Below are 5756 nucleotides of genomic sequence, written 5' to 3' on the forward strand. Positions count from 1 at the left end.
CACACACATGCAAACATAGACACATACAGTACATATGTAGTACACAGTGTGTACTACACAGTGGTACTCTGTAAAATATAATGTAAATATAAATAAAATAAAACAACTTTTATGATATCTTCAACTGACACAAACTCATGAATGGCAAAAACACAGAGCTAAACTTAGAGGTATTACATTTATTAATCCAAAATATTCAATAGTTAAGCTTAAATAAAATTATTTTTGCAACTAACAATAACACAACATGGGAGATAATATTTTTTAAGTTTAAATTGTAGAGAGAACCCACCGAAATGTTTTCGACAACAAAAAAAGCCAATAAATGACAACTCTGTTATTTATGACTTTAGTTGGCAGGCAGCCATTAAACACAGTGGTCGCAGGAATACACCGTTGACAATAAGCAGCAGCAAGTTTGACTCACAATGTTGCACACTCGCTTTGTTTGCAAAGTCACAGACATTCATATGTATTGTACAGGTGAGACTGGATGAATGTTCCCTAAGAAAGGCTGATGATGTTAAGTTGCAACCAAACATCTTGGTGTAACCGCTTTGGTGACTGATGCACAGATAAAGGGATCAGATTGCAGACTCCCTGACGTGTCAGTCTTGTGTTTATTTTCTTCATTAACTGTATTCTGCTTTATTTACTTCAGCCTTCATTTAAGTAGAGATCTGAGTAGGCTACTTTTTCCACTGCTGTATGTTAACATTAGTCTAATGGAATATTAAAAGGGTTGTTCACTCACTCACACAGTTCATGCAGTGTAGTGTGTGCACTCTTCACCTCTCTATCAGCTGCTTCTGTCTGTCTCTCGCGGTGAAGTTAAACCAAGGTCGGATTGGGAACATCAGTCTGTAAGAAATGACTTTAGTGTGGCCTTTAATATGATAGACTACTCAATCCCTCTATAGTGTCTTGAAGACTGGGTTGGTATTAAAGGTTCTGCTCTCAACTTATTAAGCTCCTGACTAATATAACCTTTTCTGTTGTTGGAAATTCCTCATATTCTGTTTCCCATTTCACTAATGGTGTTACTCAAGGGTCAATCTTGGGTCCATTACTGTTCTCCATTCACATGCTGCCCCTGGGTCAGGTCATTAGGACATGTACAGTACCATTGCTATGCTGAAAACACCCAGTTAGATGTCCTGTTACAATCCACTAATCATAGCAGTGTAGCCCAACTTACCACCTGCCTTTCCAATATCAATTGCTGAACTTCTCTAAACTTTTTCAACCCTAATGAGGACAGAAAGGAAAATATTTTCTTTGCCACACCCAATCTGTCAATAAAATAGTCTGCTTTGAGACCCATCACATTAAGTTATCTGCAAGAAATATGTTTTTTTTATTTGATTCTGGCCTCTGTTTTTATGACCAAGTAAAGAAATATATTCAGTCATGCTTCTTTCAGGTCAAGTTGAATTAAAAAATCAGATCCTTTTTACCCTTTGCAGATTTACAGGGCTATCAATGCTTTCTTCTGTAATGCCCTGCACACAGGTATTACCCAGTCTTCCCTCCAACAACTCCAATTGGTCCAAAATGCTGCAGCTTGATTTAACATCAGTTCAAGACAAAGAGACACTACCCATAACTCTAGTTCTGGCCTCCCTGCATGGGCTCACAGTTGACTTTGTTATTAACATATAATGTTTATTTTTCAACTTTAAACCCCTAGTTATATGAAAGACCTACGAACCCCTTATGAACCTGTGTGCCCTCTTAGATTAGCTGGTAGTGGCCTTCTGAGCGTTCCCAGGTCTGGGTTGGGGACGAATGGCTATAGGGGTTTTGCAGTCCAGGCACCCAAACTGAAACAACTGTTGAGATTAGGACTGCTAAATCAATTACTTCTTTTAAATCTCTTCTTTAAAGAGATTTTACTTAATTGTGATTTATTTATCTATATTGTATTTTATTATAATTATTTTATTGTATTTCATTATGATTTTTTTAATTGTATTTCATCAATTTATCTAATTTTATTTTCTGTTCTCTATTGTGAAGCAAGTAGCATTGTTAAGAAAAGGGCTACACAAATGAAGATTTTCATTGTTATTATTGTAATTCAACCCGGCAATCTAACGTCAGTCTCCTCACATTCACAACAGACCACATACACTGTGTCGTTTACTTTGAATAACAGTAACATATCTCTTAGTTTTAACTTTACAGTTCTCCTCCTTCTTCCCTGTCAGCTCCACCTTTCCTCCTTCTCTCGTTCCCTCCTTCACTGTTCTCAATGCTCGGCAAACCTCACTCCACACACTGAATGAACACTGCATTGATAGGTATGCATGTGCAACCAATCAGTGATGAGAGGCAGGGATAATACAGTCAGGTTGAAGCAGGAGTGGGGGGGCGACTGTGTACACTTCTGAGTGACTGTCTCTTGTGTTGTTTTCGCTTGGATTTATAGATCACATTTTGCATTTTTAACACTGGCCTGGCCCACTGGTTAATCCTGACTTAGACAATAGCCTTCATGTCTTGCCTTAGTAAATTAGCTAGCTAGCCACCACCAGATACCAACAATCACAAGCCCTTAGCCCTGTTATAGTGTACTCGCTCTCTTTCTCTCCCTCCCTCCCACTCTGTTGTGGATCAAGCAGTCAAGGCACAAGGAAACAGATAAAAAGTGGGTTTATTTTCCCAAAGATTATTCAATAACAATCAGCTACAAAGAAAATAATGAACAGAGTTATAGGGCCCCTATAAAAGAAGTCAACAAAACATAACTCTATTAAAGAATGAGGTTAACAAAACAAGACGTTAACTCCATTAACAAAACAACCTCTAGAATGAAATGAAACTGAGGGAAACCTATATTCTGGCTGACCAAACATACAGGGGACGACAACACAGACAAGAACTACAAGGTAACACAAAACCGCAAAGCTCCACCCTTAGCACCATCTTTTGTCAGACCAGGAAGTGGAACAACTTTCATTGTGGGGCTGTGGCCACCACACACTCACTCTAAATACTTTCTTGGCTGCAGGGCATTATTCACTGAAACAGTGGCCACTGGAAGAAACTGTAAGAAACGCTGAGCTGCGGAGTTGTATCTTGTATTTGTATTTGCTACCTGAGTGACACACTGAGGCCCAAAATGTACCTGCATCTTTAATCAACGATCAACGATTCATTTTTAAATTTTTTTTTTATTATTAACATTTTTATTTCTATTACAGACACCATTAATGCACATCACTGACTTTGCTTCTTCACCAGACTCTCTGTGCTTTCTCACCTCACAGGTTTCCATGGATCATGGTTATACCTGGACCATGGTCTTGCCTCCTGCCGTGGTTCTCTCATATGCATTGAATGTGTTATAACTCTGTTATGTTGTTCATTCTGTACACATGCCATCTATCACACTTCTGTCCATCCTGATAGAGGATCCTCCTCTGTTGCTCTCCCTAAGGCTTCTTCCTTTTTTTCTCCCTGATAAAGTTTTTGGGGGGGGAGAGTTCTTCCTGTAACAATCTGAGGGTCCTGGGACAGAGGATGTCCTATATGTACAGATTGTAAAGCCCTCCAAAGGCAAATTTGTGATTTGTGATTTTGGGCTACACAAAAATAAATTGAATTGAACAATATTGTATTTTTGAGGGCTTGAATGCATGATCAGAACGACAGATCATTATACTTATTTTTGTGAAGCAAAAACAAATGTTATCAAATCTAATAGTTTAGAAGTTTATAAAGAGAAAAGAATTATGTAAAAAGTGTCTATCTTAATTAATCCTACAATATTAACATCCAGGTCCACATGTAAAACCTAACATTTTCCAAATGTGGGTTTTTACATGATTTTTAATAAGGGCAGAAAATTAATGACATAATTTCAGATACAGTATTACTATTATCACTCATTATGATCGTTCCTAATATCAGCTCAAGACCACATTCCTTCCAAAAAGTGCAGCTGGTGTGAATAATGTATTCCAGGAGAGCCAAGGGAAATCTTTTGTTAAAAAAAAAAATAAAAACTACTATTTAAACTTTCACTGTATATAAACTTTTAGTGATATTCTAAAAGATTTGAACTGCTGCTGTTCTGTCACTCATACAATCTGTTACAATAATAGTCAACACGTTAATTTGACTAAGTGTCTCATTGCCATGGATATATTCACAGTTCTGAGCTTGGCTGAAAGACAGTGTTTTGTTGGCCTGAAATGTTTCTTGGTTTGTGTGTGTGTGTGTATGTGTGTGTGTGTGTGTGTGTGTGTGTGAGGCAGAGAGAATAGAGGGGAATAATGCAAATGTTTGGTAAAGCAGCTATCATTTCCTGACATAATGTTCCAGGCACATTTAGGTAGGAGAGGCAAGTCAACCTCACAACTTGTGTGTAATATTTAATATATAGATATAAATTCATATTTCGCATCATTCTGTATGCGGACATAAATAAATTGTTAAAATGTGTGTGTTTGTGAAACACAGCGACAATTCAAATGTTTGTGAAGTGATGTATCATCTCCTGACACCTTGTCCTCTGTGTAAATTGACGACATGCTCAGTGTGTTTGTGTGTGCGTTAAGTGTCGCATAATATACTGAGTTCTCATATACAGGCATACACACATTGCATGGTAATGCCCCCTTTTCTGGTGGCTTTTAATCAACTCTCATCCATAACAATATTAATTATAACAATTATAAATATAATAATAAACTACAATTAAAAACAAAAAAGGAAACAACTTGATAGTTATATATACTATATATATTAAACACTTTTTTAATTTCATGAACCCACATTTAAAAAGAGTAGAAAAACAACATATCATTGACTATAATGACCAGCTTTCACACTTGTCATTTTTTGATTTGGTTTCACAGCATCTAGAATTCTCCCTTTATTGTTAAACATACATTTTAGGCTTGAAAGAAATATAAAAAGCCAATGTCCCTCTGTAACTTTGTGCTGGAGGTGGAAAATGACTGTAACGGAGGGTTTATTTAACTTTTTTATTTTACCTGTGCATATTTGTGTATAATTGTATTCAATTGAACTGTTATTTTATGAATCTAGATTTTATTTCACACAGTTTTACTATTATTATTGTAATTATTGTTATTATTAGTAGTAGTATTAGTATTGTCATTATTTCTTTTAATTATATTTTTTTACATTTGTATTAATTTATTGTCTCAACTGCATTGGGGTCATTGGTCAAATGGTTCAAATGTTAAAATTGCTTTTGTCTTTGTTTTGCCCTGTCAGTCATCTGTGAAGCACTTTGAACAAATTAACTTTGATTGATTGATATTAAACATTACAAATTTTCAAATTTGTATAACATGGTTTCCAGCACAACTGGACCGCAGAACTTTCAATCATCATTTACCAGAAATTACTTTTACTCACAGTAAAATATATTGTTACTAACTTACCATCACTATTAATGCTCCAAAGAATGACATATTGACCTACGTATATGTATATTCTATTGCCTGGGCACAACATGTAATAGTAAGTTTATTTGTGGATTAAACATCAGTGAATATATGTTATGATGAAGAGCAGCAGAAGAAGGGTGAACTGGCTTGATTAGAATTGTATTGAAATGATTTGAAGCGGCCCCATGGCAGATTCTGTGGATTGTAAAGCTGAATGAAAAATGCAGGAGAAATAATGAGATTTCATGAGATTTTAATTTTAGATTTAACAATGAAAATACATCAAATTACTATTAAATTTGAATTAGTATGATGTGAAGGGGGGAGGGG

Source organism: Anarrhichthys ocellatus, unplaced genomic scaffold (assembly GCF_004355925.1).
Source record: "Anarrhichthys ocellatus isolate YVR2014 unplaced genomic scaffold, GSC_Weel_1.0 scaffold38, whole genome shotgun sequence".
NCBI lineage: Eukaryota > Metazoa > Chordata > Actinopteri > Perciformes > Anarhichadidae > Anarrhichthys > Anarrhichthys ocellatus.